Here is a 20993-nt window from a genome sequence, read left to right as displayed (position 1 = left end):
TTCTCTATGGTGTGGAGTGGTCCCCGGTTTTCATCAGCAATCTGATTAAAGAAAGATTCATGAATAATCAATTCAAAGTTTATTAGCAAAAAGAGTGAGTAAAGTCAATGAGTTTTTTATGAATAACATGATGTGTTTATAATTATGGAAGGGGATCTTAAATGGGTACAATATTTTTAGGTGACAGGTATTTTTCAATTCCTTCCCTCCATTATAGTAATAAAGAGTATTTATTTTTTAGAACATTCAGAGTAAATAGATTAGGTAGCAGGGTAAATTTTACCCAGTCCTGCAAAACAAAGAGTATTTCTTTTTGTCGAACATTCAGTATAAATGATCCTAATTCCTAACCTACTATTTTGGTCAAATTAGTCGCTGTCCTAGGAGCAGCAGAGGCAAACAGATGGGGATGGATGGGAGAAAGTTTTCAGTGGATAGTCGTAATTTCGGCGCGTGGGTACGTAGAAAAAAATATTTTCATAATATTTACTTATTTGGTGTCGTCAATGATATGTTACTTTTTTCTATAAATTTGGTGAAACATAAGATATTAATTTGATTTAAGGTGATTCTAGAAATTGATTTATTTTTAGAGAGAGAGTATATATATAACCGAAAGGACCACAATACAAACTCAAAAAGTCGAGTATCGTGAAAATGATTGGTGAGAAAACCCTAGTAAGTTTTTATTTGCATCCAGGACACCTGGGACGGCAGAGAAATTAAAAAATAAGCAAGTCGTCTCACCGCGTTGCTGTGGCCACACTTTCTTGCGGCAGTTTGAGGCTTTGGGGTGCAGGCGGGCATAGCACCTGAAAATCAAAGATAACGAAAAAGAAAACTTTAGCATCGATTCAACTTCTTATTAGCCAAACTTTGCAGATAGAAGAACAGCTAAAATTTGCAATATTTAGATGTTGTTAAAGAAGATGACTCCACAAACTAAATGATCCGTTATATAGGCTGAACCATTTAACAGTACCTAAAATAATAAGTATTAGATGTACAAAATCAAAAAAATCTAACATTATGAAAATGTATATAAAGATATAAAACTACACATTTTCAATCTGTGTTGATTGCAATATATGTATGTGAAACCATCTAGGCCCCTAGTTGGGTTTCGATGATTAATGACAATACGAGATTACTATGACTAACGTATGTTTTACAGAGGCAATTAAGTTTAGTCATGGTAATGGCAATTGATTAGGCAATCATGGCTGTCATGCCCCTACGATGGAAATCGTTTCGGTTTTCAAAGGATGGACGACAAGGTTAAGGATGTACTAGTTTTAAGTGTTGTTTGGTGTTGAAGAGACACTTAGAGTAGTTTAGGACTTTGTTTTTCCTTTGGCCGTACTATTAAGGGGGTATGGACTAGTAGCTTGACCTAGGTGAGTCTAGTGCATTAGGTGTGGTACACACTTGTCAAATCTAACACTAAGTAGCTCAGGAATAGCCCGAAGATCAATTGGAGCGAACTTCATTCACATATGATTTCGAGTTGGAAGTGAATGGATAGTCAAATGTTGACCGGACGCTGGTTCGGTTGTGACCGGACGCTGAAAGGAGAGTCCGGTCAGTTCATTTGATCAAGGGGAAGTCATCTTGTTGTGACCAGACGCTGAGTGAAAAGTGACCGGACGCTGGGTGCCAGTCCGGTCAACTCCAGTAAGGTTCCAGAGAGGGAGAATCCTGATCGGACGCGTCAGGTCAGTGCTGACCGTACGTTGGTCAGGTTCCAGTTACTGACTGGACGCTGAACAGCAAAGTGACCGGACTCTAGGTGCTAGCGTCCGGTCAACATCAGTAAGGTTCCAGAGAACAGTTTCTATGATCGAACACGTCTGGTCAGTGCTGACTAGACGTAGGTCAGAGTCTGGTCAAAACTTAACGGATCTGTGGCGGGGATAACTGACCGGAGCGTCCGGTCACCCCACAGAACGCTGATGCAACCTCCTAATGGTTCATTTTGAATGAGGGGGTATAAATACTTTCTCTATTCATCCAAGGGAGGAATATTGCCCATTTCAACAGCTGAGAAACACCCTTGATAGTGCTTAGGAGAGCAAGAGCCTAGTGAGGTGATTGAGATTTGAGAATCCAAGATTAAGGCCTCATTAGTGCAAGGAGAGTAGCAAGTGTGCATCCACCCTTCTCATTAGGCTTGTTGTGGTCAAGTGAGAGTTTGTGCTTGTTACTCTTGGTGATCGCCATCACCTAGACGGCTTGGTGGTGATCGGGAGTTTGGTGATCATCTAACGAAGCTTGTGGATGACCCAACTCAAGTTGTGAGCGGTTGTGGGCTGATTCACCACGACTGGAGTGTCGAAGAATCAGCTCGTAGAGAGCACTTGATCCTTACTTGGATCAAGGGGGAGCTACACCCTTGCGTGGGTGCTCTAACAAGGACTAGTGGGGAGTGGTGACTCTCTGATACCTCGGCAAAACATCACCATGTTCCTTCTCCTCTCTTTACTTTGAGCATTTACATTTGAGCAATTCAATTCTTATCTTTATATTCTTAGAATTGTCATGCTAGAGTAGGATTGGAACTTAGGGTGCTAAACTAGGCACAAGGGGTAAAGTGGGCTAAGTGTAGGGTTTAATTATTGCAAAGAATTTTAGAATTAGCCCAATTCACCCCCCCCCCTCTTGGGCATCTTGATCCTTTCAATTAGTATCAGAGCCTCGTGCTCACATATTTAGGCTTAACCACCTAGAGAAAGATATCCCACAGGGATGGTCCTCCTCCTATCTTTGAGGGAGATGATTTTCCTTATTGGAAAATCCGCATGGAGGCTTATTTAGAAGCTCTAGATGTTGGAATTCTTAGAGCCGCCTCTCAAGGCTTCCTAAAACCTAGGGATCACACACACCTTCAAGGCGATGAGGTCAATTATGAGAAATGGAATGCTAAGGCTAGAAATACCATCTTTAGAGGCCTTTGTAAAGATATGTTTAACTGTGTGCGGAACCACAAGGACGCCCATGCACTATGGTCGAACATTTGTGCGCTTCATGAGGGAACAAAGAGCGAGCGTGAGGAACGCTATCATCTTATTATGAAAAAGCTTAATTCTTTCGAGATGCTTCCTAAAGAAAGTGCAAATGAAATGTACTCACGCTTAAATGTTCTTGTAGAGGAAGTTCAATGGGCTTGGACTTACACAAATGCAACCATCCAATGTTGTAAGAAAGATCTTGAGTGTCCTCCCCATTGACAAATATGGACATATCGTGACCGTGCTTCATCAAGGTGATCTTTCCACCGCTACATCAACTCAAATCTTGGGAAAGATCAACGCGCATGACATGTACATGCACATCACACCACAAGATGGCTCTTCCTCTACCAAGAAGAAAGATAAAGACTTGACATTCAAGGCTAGCCAAGAGAAGGGCAAAGCAAGAGTTGAATATGAGAGCTCAAGTGATGATGAAATTGATGATGCAAGTCTTGCTCTCATGGTGAGAAGAACCTCCAAGATGCAAAAGAAGCTCAACAAGAACGGTATCAAGTTTGATGGCAAGAAAAAGAAGTTCTTCACTAGCAATAGAAGGAAGCCAATCTCCGAGATGGATTGCTATAATTGTGGAGAATTTGGTCATCTAGCTCATCAATGCCCCAAGCCAAAGAAAGACAAATACAAGAAGAAGTATAAGGGCAAGAAAGATGACTCAAGTGATGAAGATGAAGATGAGAAGAAGAAAAACAAGCCATACAAGAAGAAGGATGGCAAGAACAAGGATTTACACAAGAAGAAGAAAAATGGCAAGGCATACATCATCGGTGATTAGCTCACGGATATTGATTCATCAAGTTGCTCATCTGATGATGATAGTGAAAATGAGAAGGTGGCCGCTATTGTGATTGACTCTTTATCATCTTCACCGACACCACCACCACCATCCTCTACACACCTATGCCTTATGGCTAAGGGTGAACTGAAAGGTATCAAATGATGATGATAATAGTGGTGATGAACATGCTAGCAATGATGATAGTGATAGTGATGATGATGAATTTGAATTCACCTTCATATGATGATCTTGTTAAATTGCTAAATCAATACACTAAGATCATTAGAAAGTCAAGAGCTAAGAATGAAAAGCTAGAACTTAAGAATGACTCTCTTTTAGCTAAATGTGACATAGCAGGAAAATGCTAGTGTTGAGCTTAGAGAAGCAAATGATGCTATGTCATCCAAACTCAAGGAGCTCAAATCTTCTAAGCAAAGAGCTTAAAGAAAAACATGATAAACTTGAGGGGATACATAATGAGCTCATCACTAGCTACAATATGCTAAAAGAAGAGTATACCAACCTCAAGGTTAATCATGATAATCTTATTATCTCTCATGAGTTTCTATCCAATGAACCACATGATGCTACTAACCATGTTGTTAAGATTGATATAGCTACATCATGTGATGATTTGATCATTGAGAGCATTGAGCAAGGTTGTAGTAGCAAAGGCAAGCAAGTGGTTGAGTCCGACAACTATGATGAGTATGTCAAGATCAACAATGAGAATGAGAAGCTTAAGAAAGATCTTGAAGAGCTATCAACCACCAGCACTATTGTGATAGAGAACCTTGACCATGATAGTGATCTAATTCTTGAGAATGAGAAGCTCAAAGAAGAGAACAAGAGACTTAAGAAAGAGAAAAATCATGATGAGCTCAAACAAGAGAACAAGAAGCTCAAGTTAGAAAAAGAACATCTCAAGATCGGGTTGAGCAAATTCACAAGGGGTCAACATCTTCAAAGTGAGCTACTCATGAACACCGTCATGAAGATGGATAGAAGTGGAATTGGATACTTGGCACATCAAGAGAAAAAAGCTCAAGCTCAACACCAACAACAACACAAGTCAAAGCCAAAGCCAAAGAGGTGTTTTGAGTGTGGACAAGAAGGTCACTTTGCCCATGAGTGTCAAACTCCTCCACCACAACCCTTGCCCAAGCATGCTAGACCTTTTGCTTTCAATGCTCATTACATGCTTAGAAAGGATTCTAGTGGTAAAATGAAAGTCATGTTCTTAGGACCTCCCAACAAGAATAGGCCTAAGAAAATTTAGGGTTGCAAAGTCACTTGTTGAGAAAGTCAAGGGCCCTCAACAAGTTTGGGTCCCTAAACAAGCTTGATCTCTTGTGTGTAGATGAACTACAAGACCAGTGGAAGTATTGGGTAATTGATAGTGGTTGCACTCAACATATGACCGGTGATCCTCATATGTTCACCTCACTAGATAAAGACGTTGATGGTCAAGAAAGAATTATATTTGGTGATAATTCAAAGGGAAAAGTTAGAGGATTGGGCAAAGTGGCAATATCAAATGATCATTCAATCTCAAATGTGCCATATGTTGCTTCATTGAGTTTCAACTTGCTATCCATTGGACAATTGTGTGATCTTGGCTTCAATGCTTGTTCACCAAGAAGGAAGTGGTTGTATCTAAGAAGGATGATGATCAAGTTATATTCAAGGGATTTAGATACAACAACCTATATCTAGTGGTACGAATAATTCTATGTGGTTAGAAAAATATATACACAATCACTGAATTTTAAATTTGAAACACTTTTACGGAGGACTTTGGATTCATTCTTGTCATCTCCACCTATCTCCTTGTGATGCTTCCGCTCCATATTCTTGTCTGCTCTCGTTCTCTATGGTGTGGAGTGGTCCCCGGTTTTCATCAGCAATCTGATTAAAGAAAGATTCATGAATAATCAATTCAAAGTTTATTAGCAAAAAGAGTGAGTAAAGTCAATGAGTTTTTTATGAATAACATGATGTGTTTATAATTATGGAAGGGGATCTTAAATGGGTACAATATTTTTAGGTGACAGGTATTTTTCAATTCCTTCCCTCCATTATAGTAATAAAGAGTATTTATTTTTTAGAACATTCAGAGTAAATAGATTAGGTAGCAGGGTAAATTTTACCCAGTCCTGCAAAACAAAGAGTATTTCTTTTTGTCGAACATTCAGTATAAATGATCCTAATTCCTAACCTACTATTTTGGTCAAATTAGTCGCTGTCCTAGGAGCAGCAGAGGCAAACAGATGGGGATGGATGGGAGAAAGTTTTCAGTGGATAGTCGTAATTTCGGCGCGTGGGTACGTAGAAAAAAATATTTTCATAATATTTACTTATTTGGTGTCGTCAATGATATGTTACTTTTTTCTATAAATTTGGTGAAACATAAGATATTAATTTGATTTAAGGTGATTTTAGAAATTGATTTATTTTTAGAGAGAGAGTATATATATAACCGAAAGGACCACAATACAAACTCAAAAAGTCGAGTATCGTGAAAATGATTGGTGAGAAAACCCTAGTAAGTTTTTATTTGCATCCAGGACACCTGGGACGGCAGAGAAATTAAAAAATAAGCAAGTCGTCTCACCGCGTTGCTGTGGCCACACTTTCTTGCGGCAGTTTGAGGCTTTGGGGTGCAGGCGGGCATAGCACCTGAAAATCAAAGATAACGAAAAAGAAAACTTTAGCATCGATTCAACTTCTTATTAGCCAAACTTTGCAGATAGAAGAACAGCTAAAATTTGCAATATTTAGATGTTGTTAAAGAAGATGACTCCACAAACTAAATGATCCGTTATATAGGCTGAACCATTTAACAGTACCTAAAATAATAAGTATTAGATGTACAAAATCAAAAAAATCTAACATTATGAAAATGTATATAAAGATATAAAACTACACATATTCAATCTGTGTTGATTGCAATATATGTATGTGAAACCATCTAGGCCCCCTAGTTGGGTTTCGGATGATTAATGACAATACGAGATTACTATGACTAACGTATGTTTTACAGAGGCAATTAAGTTTAGTCATGGTAATGGCAATTGATTAGGCAATCATGGCTGTCATGCCCCTACGATGGAAATCGTTTCGGTTTTCAAAGGATGGACGACAAGGTTAAGGATGGACTAGTTTTAAGTGTCGTTTGGTGTTGAAGAGACACTTAGAGTAGTTTAGGACTTTGTTTTTCCTTTGGCCGTACTATTAAGGGGGTATGACTAGTAGCTTGACCTAGGTGAGTCTAGTGGGTTAGGTGTGGTGCACACTTGTCAAATCTAGCACTAAGTAGCTCAGGAATAGCCCGAAGATCAATTGGAGCGAACTTCATTCACATATGATTTCGAGTTGGAAGTGAATGGAGGGTCAAATGTTGACCGGACGCTGGTTCGGTTGTGACCGGACGCTGAAAGGAGAGTCCGGTCAGTTCATTTGATCAAGGGGAAGTCATCTTGTTGTGACCAGACGCTGAGTGAAAAGTGACCGGACGCTGGGTGCCAGTCCGGTCAACTCCAGTAAGGTTCCAGAGAGGGAGAATCCTGATCGGACGCGTCAGGTCAGTGCTGACCGTACGTTGGTCAGGTTCCAGTTACTGACTGGACTGCTGAACAGCAAAGTGACCGGACTCTAGGTGCTAGCGTCCGGTCAACATCAGTAAGGTTCCAGAGAACAGTTTCTATGATCGAACACGTCTGGTCAGTGCTGACTAGACGTAGGTCAGAGTCTGGTCAAAACTTAACGGATCTGTGGCGGGGATAACTGACCGGAGCGTCCGGTCACCCCACAGAACGCTGATGCAACCTCCTAATGGTTCATTTTGAATGAAGGGGGTATAAATACTTTCTCTATTCATCCAAGGGAGGAATATTGCCCATTTCAACAGCTGAGAAACACCCTTGATAGTGCTTAGGAGAGCAAGAGCCTAGTGAGGTGATTGAGATTTGAGAATCCAAGATTAAGGCCTCATTAGTGCAAGGAGAGTAGCAAGTGTGCATCCACCCTTCTCATTAGGCTTGTTGTGGTCAAGTGAGAGTTTGTGCTTGTTACTCTTGGTGATCGCCATCACCTAGACGGCTTGGTGGTGATCGGGAGTTTGGTGATCATCTAACGAAGCTTGTGGATGACCCAACTCAAGTTGTGAGCGGTTGTGGGACGATTCACCACGATGGAGTGTCGAAGAATCAGCCCGTAGAGAGCACTTGATCCTTACTTGGATCAAGGGGGAGCTACACCCTTGCGTGGGTGCTCCTAACAAGGACTAGTGGGGAGTGGTGACTCTCTGATACCTCGGCAAAACATCACCATGTTCCTTCTCCTCTCTTTACTTTGAGCATTTACATTTGAGCAATTCAATTCTTATCTTTATATTCTTAGAATTGTCATGCTAGAGTAGGATTGGAACTTAGGGTGCTAAACTAGGCACAAGGGGTAAAGTGGGCTAAGTGTAGGGTTTAATTATTGCAAAGAATTTTAGAATTAGCCCAATTCACCCCCCCCCCTCTTGGGCATCTTGATCCTTTCAATTAGTATCAGAGCCTTCGTGCTCACATATTTAGGCTTAACCACCTAGAGAAAGATATCCCACAGGGATGGTCCTCCTCCTATCTTTGAGGGAGATGATTTTCCTTATTGGAAAATCCGCATGGAGGCTTATTTAGAAGCTCTAGATGTTGGAATTCTTAGAGCCGCCTCTCAAGGCTTCCTAAAACCTAGGGATCACACACACCTTCAAGGCGATGAGGTCAATTATGAGAAATGGAATGCTAAGGCTAGAAATACCATCTTTAGAGGCCTTTGTAAAGATATGTTTAACTGTGTGCGGAACCACAAGGACGCCCATGCACTATAGGTCGAACATTTGTGCGCTTCATGAGGGAACAAAGAGCGAGCGTGAGGAACGCTATCATCTTATTATGAAAAAGCTTAATTCTTTCGAGATGCTTCCTAAAGAAAGTGCAAATGAAATGTACTCACGCTTAAATGTTCTTGTAGAGGAAGTCAATGGGCTTGGACTTACACAAATGCAACCATCCAATGTTGTAAGAAAGATCTTGAGTGTCCTCCCCATTGACAAATATGGACATATCGTGACCGTGCTTCATCAAGGTGATCTTTCCACCGCTACATCAACTCAAATCTTGGGAAAGATCAACGCGCATGACATGTACATGCACATCACACCACAAGATGGCTCTTCCTCTACCAAGAAGAAAGACAAAGACTTGGCATTCAAGGCTAGCCAAGAGAAGGGCAAAGCAAGAGTTGAATATGAGAGCTCAAGTGATGATGAAATTGATGATGCAAGTCTTGCTCTCATGGTGAGAAGAACCTCCAAGATGCAAAAGAAGCTCAACAAGAACGGTATCAAGTTTGATGGCAAGAAAAAGAAGTTCTTCACTAGCAATAGAAGGAAGCCAATCTCTGAGATGGATTGCTATAATTGTGGAGAACTTGGTCATCTAGCTCATCAATGCCCCAAGCCAAAGAAAGACAATACAAGAAGAAGTATAAGGGCAAGAAAGATGACTCAAGTGATGAAGATGAAGATGAGAAGAAGAAAAACAAGCCATACAAGAAGAAGGATGGCAAGAACAAGGATTTACACAAGAAGAAGAAAAATGGCAAGGCATACATCATCGGTGATTGGCTCACGGATATTGATTCATCAAGTTGCTCATCCGATGATGATAGTGAAAATGAGAAGGTGGCCGCTATTGTGATTGACTCTTTATCATCTTCACCGACACCACCACCACCATCCTCTACACACCTATGCCTTATGGCTAAGGGTGAACTGAAAGGTATCAAATGATGATGATAGTAGTGGTGATGAACATGCTAGCAATGATGATAGTGATAGTGATGATGATGAATTTGAATCACCTTCATATGATGATCTTGTTAAATTGCTAAATCAATACACTAAGATCATTAGAAAGTCAAGAGCTAAGAATGAAAAGCTAGAACTTAAGAATGACTCTCTTTTAGCTAAATGTGACATAGCGGAAAATGCTAGTGTTGAGCTTAGAGAAGCAAATGATGCTATGTCATCCAAACTCAAGGAGCTCAAATCTTCTAAGAAAGAGCTTAAAGAAAAACATGATAAACTTGAGGGGATACATAATGAGCTCATCACTAGCTACAATATGCTAAAAGAAGAGTATACCAACCTCAAGGTTAATCATGATAATCTTGTTATCTCTCATGAGTTTCTATCCAATGAACCACATGATGCTACTAACCATGTTGTTAAGATTGATATAGCTACATCATGTGATGATTTGATCATTGAGAGCATTGAGCAAGGTTCTAGTAGCAAAGGCAAGCAAGTGGTTGAGTCCGACAACTATGATGAGTATGTCAAGATCAACAATGAGAATGAGAAGCTTAAGAAAGATCTTGAAGAGCTATCAACCACCAACACTATTGTGATAGAGAACCTTGACCATGATAGTGATCTAATTCTTGAGAATGAGAAGCTCAAAGAAGAGAACAAGAGACTTAAGAAAGAGAAAAATCATGATGAGCTCAAACAAGAGAACAAGAAGCTCAAGTTAGAAAAAGAACATCTCAAGACCGGGTTGAGCAAATTCACAAGGGGTCAACATCTTCAAAGTGAGCTACTCATGAACACCGTCATGAAGATGGATAGAAGTGGAATTGGATACTTGGCACATCAAGAGAAAAAAGCTCAAGCTCAACACCAACAACAACACAAGTCAAAGCCAAAGCCAAAGAGGTGTTTTGAGTGTGGACAAGAAGGTCACTTTGCCCATGAGTGTCAAACTCCTCCACCACAACCCTTGCCCAAGCATGCTAGACCTTTTGCTTTCAATGCTCATTACATGCTTAGAAAGGATTCTAGTGGTAAAATGAAAGTCATGTTCTTAGGACCTCCCAACAAGAATAGGCCTAAGAAAATTTGGGTTGCAAAGTCACTTGTTGAGAAAGTCAAGGGCCCTCAACAAGTTTGGGTCCCTAAACAAGCTTGATCTCTTGTGTGTAGGTGAACTACAAGACCGGTGGAAGTCATTGGGTAATTGATAGTGGTTGCACTCAACATATGACCGGTGATCCTCGTATGTTCACCTCACTAGATGAAGACGTTGATGGTCAAGAAAGAATTATATTTGGTGATAATTCAAAGGGAAAAGTTAGAGGATTGGGCAAAGTGGCAATATCAAATGATCATTCAATCTCAAATGTGCCATATGTTGCTTCATTGAGTTTCAACTTGCTATCCGCTTGGACAATTGTGTGATCTTGGCTTCCAATGCTTGTTCACTCGAGAAGGAAGTGGTTGTATCTAAGAAGGATGATGATCAAGTTATATTCAAGGGATTTAGATACAACAACCTATATCTAGTGGATTTCACCTCTGAAGATGCTAACTTGAAGACATACCTATTCACCAAAACATCACTTGGGTGGCTATGGCATAGAAGACTTGCTCATGTTGGAATGAGCTCACTCAAGAAGCTTATGAAGAATGAATTGGTGAGAGGGTTGAAGGATGTGAAATTTGAGAAGGACAAGCTTTGTAGTGCATGTCAAGCCGGCAAACAAGTTGCAAACACTCATCCTACAAAAGCTTTCATGTCAATAACAAGAGTGCTAGAGCTCCTTCACATGGACTTATTTGGACCAACAACTTACAAGAGTTTGGGAGGAAATCTTTATTGTCTTGTGATTGTTGATGACTACTCTAGATATACATGGGTGTTCTTCCTTCATGACAAGACCGAAGTTGCATCATGTTTCAAGAAATTTGCCAAGAGAGCAAAAATGAGTTTGAAGTGAAGCTCAAGAAGATTAGAAGTGATAATGGAAAAGAGTTTGACAACACAAACATTGAAGCCTATTGTGATGAAGTTGGAATCAAGCATGAGGTCTCCGCAACATACACTCCTCAACAAAATGGTGTAGTAGAGAGGAAGAACCGGACACTTATCACACTTGCTAGAACAATGCTTAATGAGTATAACACCCCTGAAGCTCTATGGGTAGAAGCTATCAACACCTGCATGTTATGCATCCAACCATCTATTCCTTCAAAAGTTTCTTGGCAAGACAACTTATGAGTTGCTAAATGGGAAGAAGTCGGACGTCTCATTCTTCTAGGTGTTTGGTTGCAAATGCTACATCTACAAGAAGCGGCAACACCTAGGGAAGTTTCAAAGACGTTGTGATATTGGCTTTCTTGTTGATTACTCATCAAAGTCCAAAGCATATAGAGTATTTAATTATGCCACCAGTTTGGTTGAAGAAACATATGATGTGGAATTTGATGAATCTAATGGCTCCCAAGGAGCACACGAGAATCTTGATGATGTAGGTGATGAACCATTGAGGGAGGCTATGAAGAATATTCCGATTGGAGACATCAAGCCTAAAGATGATGAAGATGATGTACAAGATGGTAGTAAAGATGGGAGAGTAGAAAATAAAGATATTCATGTCTCTCATGATCAAATGGTGGCACAAGCACAAGATGTTGATGCTCCACAACCTCCCCCTCAAGTGGTTGATAGAAGAAATTCACCTCTACTACAAGCTCATCCACAAGATCTCATCATAGGGAGTCCTTCAAAGGGTGTAATGACTCGATCTCAAAAACTTGCTTCATTCATTGAACATCACTCTTTTGTCTCTTGTGTTGAACTTAAGAATGTATAAGAAGCTTTTCAAGATTCGGATTGGATTAATGCCATGTATGAAGAGTTGAACAACTTCACTCGCAATGAAGTTTGGACTCTTGAAGAGCGACCACAAGGTGCAAGAGTCATTGGAACAAAGTGGGTGTTCAGCAACAAGCAAGATGATCAAGGCGTTGTAGTGAGGAACAAGGCAAGACTAGTTGTAAAGGGGTTCTCTCAAGTTGAAGAATTGGATTTTGGAGAGACCTTTGCACCGGTTGCAAGACTTGAAGCCATTTGTATCCTCCTTGCATATGCATCACATCATGAAATGAAATTATATCAAATGGATGTTAAAAGTGCATTTTTAAATGACTTCATAAATGAACTACTCTATGTTGATCAACCTCCTCGGGTTTGAAGACCCTAGATATCCTAATCATGTTATAGGTTGTCCAAGGCGCTATATGGGCTTAAGCAAGCCCCAAGAGCTTGGTATGAACGCCTTCGGGATTTCCTTATTGAGAAGGGCTTCACCATCCGGAAGGTCGACACCACACTATTCACCAAGAAGCTTGATGGAGAAATCTTCATTTATCAAGTATATGTTGATGATATCATCTTTGGATCATCAAATGAAATTATTGCAAAGAGTTTGGTGAATTGATGTCGAAGGAGTTTGAGATGTCAATGATTGGAGAGCTTACATTCTTTCTTGGTTTTCAAGTCAAGCAAATGAGAGAAGGGATTTTCATCTCTCAAGAAAAGTATATCAAGGATCTTCTCAAGAGGTTCAATATGGATGAATGTAAGCCAATCAAGACACCAATGCCATCTAATGGACATCTCGACCCAGATGAGGGAGGTAAAACGGTTGAACAAACTCTCTACTGCTCTATGATTGGTAGCTTATTATATTTGACCGCATCTAGGCCCTGACATCATATTTAGTGTGTGTATTTGTGCTAGATTTCAAGCTAATCCTAAGGAAGCTCATTTGGTAGCCGTTAAACAAATCCTTAGGTACCTTAAGCACACACCAAGCATTGGCCTTTGGTATCCCAAAGGAGCTAGATTTCAATTAGTTGGCTATTCTAATTCAGGATTATGCTGGTTGCAAAGTTGATAGGAAAAGCACATCTGGAGAGTGCCATTTGCTTGGTAGATCACTTGTGTCTTGGTCCTCCAAGAAGAAAAATAGTGTGGCTTTGTCCACCGCCGAAGCAGGAATACATTGCCGTGGGTGCTTGTTGTGCACAAATACTTTACATGAAGCAAACTTTGCTAGACTATGGTGTAGTTCTAGAAAAAGTACATCTTTTGTGTGACAATGAGAGTGCAGTAAAACTTAGCAAATAATTCGGTTCAACATTCTCGCACCAAAGCACATAGATATCTGCCATCACTTTCTTAGAGATCATGTGGCTAAGAATGATATTTCCCTAGAAGGTGTAAGGACCGAGGATCAATTGGCGGATATCTTCACTAAACTGCTAGATGAGGACGACATTTTGTCGGTTGAGGAATGAGCTCAATGTGCTTGATTTTAATAACTTCACTAGAAAATGAGCTTGTGTTGTCCCTTGCATTGCATTGTAATATACAACATGTTTAATTTTTGGTAATGCATTTAGGGCTTGTCTAACATGGTTAAGATAACCGTTGAAAAGAGTGTGAAGAAGCTTAACCTTGGATCAAACTTAACAAGCAACTAGAATTACTTTCAAGTATTGCATTGCATATGCATGTGTGTTGTTTTGTTGTTTCCTTTCGATTACTCTTTTATTACTTAACAAGCAACTAGAATTACTTTCAAGTATTGCATTGTTTCCTAAGGCAAAATATGTTAAAAAAATTTGAGGGTTTGAGAGAGGTCACTCACATCAGTCCCAATTGGTGTTTATTTGGGTCTTATTGAAGTTGGGACTTGATTGAGAACAGGCAGCGCGAAGGAACATTGAAGATTTGCTGAAAAAGGGTGACCGAACGCTGCACCGAACTCTAGGATTCTAGCGTCCGTTAAGTTCACAAGAGGTGAACAGAAGCGCAAAGGAGTGACCGAACGCTAAAATAGTGTTCTCCCTACATTCGGTCAGATGGTGGTCCTGCGTCCGGTCAAGCGAAGAAAAGGAACACAGGGTGGACCAGGACTCTGGCTGCGTCCAGGTCAGGGTTAACCAGACGTGTCTGGTCGTGACTTGGGAGGTTTTGGACCTCTCTGTTAGTCGATCGGACTCTAGGGTGGCAGCATCCGATCGTTGCCATCAGGAGCGTCCTGATCAGTAGAAGTCGGTTGGATCTAGGACTCTCTTTCGTTTCCTTTCTTAATCCATCATGGGGGCCACCATATAATCCAATTGCTTGTACGCACCGCCTGACCTAACCCTACACCGCCTCTGTCTTCCATCCGCCGCCGCAAGCCCATGACCTAGCCAGCCTCCACCGTCGCACCCGTTCCACACGCACGTGCCCTAGCCACGACTCCACTGCCGCCACGCCACCGCATCATCACGCCACCATGCCCATGCCACCTGACCATGTCCGAGCCATAGCATACTAGCACAGCCACCTATGCCTCCTCTACCATGATTGCGCCATCCCCATGCACCGATCTCCAATCCACCATGCCTACATTGCATTGATAGGCCACCGCATCGCAACCCTAACCCTAGACGTCCAATTGCCGACCTGGTGGTTCCCCACGATTCGTTCCTCTTCTCTTCGGTCGCCGATTCATCAGGTAGCAAGCCATAGCATCTAATTTCATATCTATTGCTTGCTTCTTAGGGTTTTGTATCTCTAGATGTATATTGAAATTATTCATATATCCAATCTATTCCATCATGCAGCGAGTCGGTGTTGTTGAGGTCACTTTGGCAGTTGTCAGATAACTCGGGGCCAAGCCCACAAGTATGGATCGAGGCCAAGCCTCGGAAGTGTCAGTTGGCAGTCGGTTCTTGTTAGTGGTAGTAGTTCTATTTAGCTCCAGCAATGGCATGTGTCAAGAACATCGGAGGTGGTCCAGGTGATGAGGATCCAAGGCCTCCACCTTGCTTGTCTACTGAGGCGAAAGGCAAGGCAAAGAAGCTTATGATGAAGAAGCACAAGTTTGTAGATGCTGATACTAAGAGAGCAGCAGCAGTTGTAGCCGCGCGCAGAGCGTGTAGAGAGAGGAGGAGCTCGAAGTGGTGCTCGCATTGCAGACTAGCTTTCACCAGCTCAGAGGGCCGTCGTCGAGCAGGTTGAGCATCATCATGGTAATCCAGCTAGGACTGTCATGCTTGAAGGATGGCGGGTCACTTTAGAGGAGAGTCAGCCTTAGGGGGAGCCACAGTAGCAGACATAGCCAGTAGAGCAGTCAGAGGGCACCCAGCAGACAGAGCAGACTCAGGAGGCAGAGCAGGCACTTCAGCCATAGTTATGACACTCTAGTCGTACTCGTGCTTAGGTGACACCTAGGCTAGAGACATAGCGGAGGGGTTCTTGTCCAGCCTCCTAGACCATAGGGTCCACCTCTAGTGACTCACCTTGATCTGAGGGCAGCCACAGCCAAGCAGGTGCAGCAACTCAGGTTCAGTGTAATTCGAGGACTGGTTTCTGCCGAGGTGGGATGAGCGTGCTTTAGAGGGATTCTATACACCACTACAGGAGGATTTCTATAATGCATATCTTAATAGTGGGGTTGCATTCAGATCTTAGAGGGTTTGTTCCATCGAGTCAGTTGTTGCAAGCAGCAAGAGAGCATATTCGCCCTCATCTATCTTATCTACCATGGTTGATAGACTTACTTGGATGGACTGAATCGATATGTACCATCATGGGTCCTTGAGTTCTATGCTACACTTTGGATTGACCCGGGCATAGGTTCATACACTTTGCATTCAGAGGTCGTGACTACATGCTGATGAGCTTCAGGGTAGAGAAATACTTAGGATTCCAGAGTCACCCATTTGCCTTCATGAGGTTTTCTATGGACAGACAGAGCCTCCCAGACGCCCTCACAGTGGTCTTGTGCCTACCACAAATTTAGTACGACCCTGCTTCACAGAGCCTTTTAGTGAGGGGTTGAGTAGGACACCTAGAGACCTCACTCCTACAGCGAGGCTGCTTGATGCTATCATGAGGAGGACCCTGCTCCTGAGGATGGGCTATCGCGAGAGATTGACTCACATTCAGTTGTGGCTAGTAAACTCTCTGATACAGCAGACAATGTTTGACATTTGGGATGTTATTCTATCAGAGATGGAGGACACTCTTGCAGAGGGGTTCAGAGGCCATCGCCAGCTACCTTATGCTCACTAGATTACATTTTTTATTCGCAAGGTAGTTACAGTGAAGTCCCCAGAGACTATGACTGAGTACACAGGAGCTACTATAGAGTTTCCACCATATAACATGACCCAGATGCTCCACCACAATGCAGCGAGGACACCAAGTCAGCCATGCCAGTCGCCTAGAGGTGTCAAGGATTGTAGCCTAGTAGGATGAGATTATCAGGGGCGTTGCAGCGACAGAGGAGGAGCAGCTAGATACTTAGCAGGAGGGTTTGGTCAAGAGTGACCCCAGTGATAGTTCAGGTGATGACTACCAGGATATCCCTCAAATGCCTCCTCGACAACATGACAGTGAGGCCAGTGGCTCCAGCTTAGCTCCACCACAGCCACCATAGATAGATCCCGCTCTCCTTGCTATTCTTGAGCGGATGAGGCAGGATTAGGCATGTTAGGCCCTAGGAGACTGCAGCAGCCCTAGCACAGGTTCAGGACCAGACAGGATGAGTTCTAGAGATAGCAGTAGGCCATACAGCAGCAGCAGTAGCTCCTGATCCAGCAGCAATTGCTTGGTTTTATGCAGCATGTCATTACTGCTATTGGGTCTGCACCAGTCATAGTTTACACCTCAGCTCGGCTAGCCTGTCACCACTAACGACTCCATCTATACAACCTAGTGGGCTCTAGAGTCAGGGACAGCCAGCTACATAGTTTGCTTCACCAACAGAGCAGGTGTCCTAGTGGTTTGCTTCTCCAGTGCCAGCCCAAGGTCCTTCCTTCACACCTATTGTCACAGGTGTCACTCCGGCTCAGAGCTCCTCAGTGCTTGTGACAGACACCCTAGTTTCCAGGAGCCTTGGGGCTACTTTCAGCGAGTTGATAGGGCAGCCTACACCACCAGAGCTATGAGTCCCTGCTCCTACCACAGTCGCTCCAGTTACTAGGACTATAGAGACGCTTCCTTCATCTGTTGCATCATCAGAGCTAGCATCTACAGTGGTACCTGCAGAGTCATAGGCCACACTAGTCCCACAGTAGACCCAAACCGCTTCAGCTTCACTTCCAGCGATAGAGGGTCAGACAGCTTAGAGCTCTGAATCAGAGGATGATGCGACACAATTTCAGATCGCTCACCACACCTCAGCGCCCGACTCATCTGCTCCAGCCCCGCTGACCAACCCTTAGGTTTTGGTGCTTGACGCCAAAGGGGGAGAGGGATCGAGTATGATTAGATCTAGGGGAGCGATATATCTAGGGGAGCTTATTTATTACGTTTGGCTTTTTATGTGTGATACATTACTATGCATTCATGTTTACCTTCATGCATTGAACCACATATGTGTGATTGTGATATTTATGTGATATGTGTGATATTTATGTGATATGTGACATGTGTGCTCTCTACTTTGATCTTTATATATATCATGTCACTTCATTATGCTCATTTGGTTTACTTCCGCATTTTACTCCGATTCAAATGAGCTTTATTTCTTGTACTCATGCTTATTTCATATCTATTAAGTACATCATGTTGGCTTGGGTCATATAAGCAAGGCCTAACTCTTTTGTTCTTATTGTCAAAAGCTTATATGAACTAAGCATGTTGAAAACCTCATCTCTTTTTCATACTCGAGGTTGTATTGTCATCAATCACCAAAAAGAGGGGAGATTGAAAGCATCTAGGCCTCCAGTTGGGTTTTAGTGATTAATGACAATACGAGATTACTATGACTAATGTGTGTTTTGCAGAGGCAATTAAGTTAGGTCATGGTAATGGCAATTGATTGGGCAATCATGACTATCATGCTCCTATGATGGAAATTATTTTGGTTTTCAAAGGATGGATGATAAGGTTAAGGATGGACTAGGTTCTAAGTGTCATTTGGTGTTGAAGAGACACTAAGAGTAGTTTAGGACTTTGTTTTTCCTTTGGATGTACTATTAAGGGGGGTATGGACTAGTAGCTTGACCTAGGTGAGTCTAGTGGGTTAGATGTGGTGCACACTTATCAAATCTAGTACTAGATAGCTCAGGAGTAGCCCTAAGATCAATTGGAGTGAACTTCATTCACATATGATTTCGAGTTGGAAGTGAATGGAGGGTTAAATAGTTGACCGGACGCTGGTTCGGTTGTGACCGGACGCTGAAAGAAGAGTCCGGTCAGTTCATTTGATCAATGAGAAGTCATCTTATTGCGACCGGACGTTGAGTGAAAAGTGACCGAACGCTGGGTGCTAGAGTCCAGGTCAACTCCAGTAAGGTTCTAGAGAGGGAGAATCCTGATCGGACGCGTCCGGTTAGTGCAGACCGGACGCTGGTCAGGTTCCGATAACTGACCGGATGTTGAACAGCAAGTGACCAGACTCTGGGTGCCAGCGTCCGGTCAACATCAGTTAGGTTGTAGAGAGCAGTTTTCATGACCGGATGCGTCCGGTCAGTGCTAACCGGATGTAGGTCAGAGTCCGATCATAGCTTAACGGCTCTATGGTGGGGATAACTGACCGGAGCGTCCGGTCACCCACATAATGAACTGACGCAACCTTCTAACTGTTCGTTTTGAATAAGGGGGTATAAATACTTCCTCTATTCATCCAAGGGGGGGTCTCTTGCCCATTTCAATAGCTGAGAAACACCTTGAGAGTGTTTAGGAGAGCAAGAGCCTAGTGAGGTGATTAAGATTTGAGAATCCAAAATTAAGGCCTCATTAATGTAAGAAGAGTAGCAAGTGTGCATCCACCCTTCTCATTAGGCTTGTTGTAGTCAAGTGAGAGTTCGTGCTTGTTACTCTTGGTGATCGCCATCACCTAGACGGCTTGGTGGTGATCGGGAGTTTGGTGATCATCCGGCGAAGCTTGTGGATGACCCAACTCAAGTTGTGAGCGGTTGTGGACGATTCACCGTGACGGAGTGTCGAAGAATCAGGCTGTAGAGAGCACTTGATTCTTGCGCGGATCAATAGGGAGCTACACCCTTGCGCAGGTGCTCCAACGAGGACTAGTGGGGAGTGACGACTCTCCGATACCTCGGCAAAACATCGTCGCGTTCCTACTCCTCTCTTTACTTTGAACATTTACATTTGAGCAATTTAATTCTTGTCTTTACATTCTTAGAATTGTTATGCTAGAGTAGGATTGGAACTTATGGTGCTAAACTTTTATGCGGTAGATCAATAGAATCACATTCCAGGTACAAGGGGTGAAGTGGGCTAAGTGTAGGGTTTAATTATTGCAAAGAATTTTAGAATTAGTGTAATTCATCCCCTCCTGGACATCTTGATCCTTTCAGTATAAAACAAAATAATCTAGCACATGCATGGTGTCCAGTCCACTACATTAATTGAAGCCAATTTAGCAGTCCGTATCATGCATTGAGCAGCAAATTATATTGTTAATTACATAGCAGGTTAAACAGATGAGTAAATGATAAGGACCAGGCAGCGGTTACACATACTTGCGGCAGATCATCTTGCTCTCATTGTTTTTGCTGGCAGGTTGATGAGGTCCCACGGCACACGCATGGTGGGGTAGCTGCCACGGCCGCCGCCGCGGAGGTGGAGGACCAGGTGCAGAGTGGACTCCTTCTGGATGTTGTAGTTGGCAAGGCAAGGGTGCGGCCGTCATCTAGGTGCTAGCTTCCCAGCGAAGATGAGCCGCTGCTGGTCCGGTGGGATGCCTGCATGCAGATTAAAATCCAAGCAAGCAAGGCAGTCAGTAATGTCTACCTTGGGCAAATTGGAAGGGTAGTTAATCGATCTAATAAACAAGAAAAAGGTTGGAAGAGAGATCAAGGAGACAATGGACGGATCACCTTCCTTGTCCTGGATCTTGGCCTTGACATTGTCGACGGTGTCGCTGCTCTCGATCTCCAGCTGTGATGGTCTTCCCCGTCGGCGTCTTCACGACAATATGCATCTTTGTTGGCGGCTGCGCGCTTGCTTGCCTCGATCGCTCTGCTCTCCGGCCGACGTAGCGGTTCGCGGTGATGGGAGATGAATTGTTGAGGTGATCAGATGATGGCGGCGCAGACGTACGCGTAGTCTCCTTTATAAAGAGTAGCGGTGACAGATCGGAGGTGGGCGCCTGTTATGGGAACCCTTCGCGAAATGATGGCCATGCGCGTGGCGTGGGTAGGACGAGCGGTTAGGGGGCGGTTGCCGCAGAGTGGATCAGTGCGTGGGTACGACGGGTGGGTAGGGGTGGAGGAGGGTGAGAAAAAAGTCCAAACCAAGTCATCGGCAAGAGAGAAACACGCG

At 42.9% G+C, this 20993-nt stretch overlaps 1 pseudogene; it reads right to left on the bottom strand.

Annotated features, from left to right (window-relative positions):
• Window positions 1-675: 675 nt before the first annotated feature.
• On the bottom strand, window positions 676-20652 carry LOC136495606 (ubiquitin-ribosomal protein eL40 fusion protein-like; annotated as a pseudogene).
• Window positions 20653-20993: the final 341 nt, after the last annotated feature.

This window comes from Miscanthus floridulus, chromosome 12 (assembly GCF_019320115.1).
Source record: "Miscanthus floridulus cultivar M001 chromosome 12, ASM1932011v1, whole genome shotgun sequence".
NCBI lineage: Eukaryota > Viridiplantae > Streptophyta > Magnoliopsida > Poales > Poaceae > Miscanthus > Miscanthus floridulus.
Note: the sequence above shows the minus strand (reverse complement) of the source record. Positions and strands in the feature narration are given on the sequence as shown.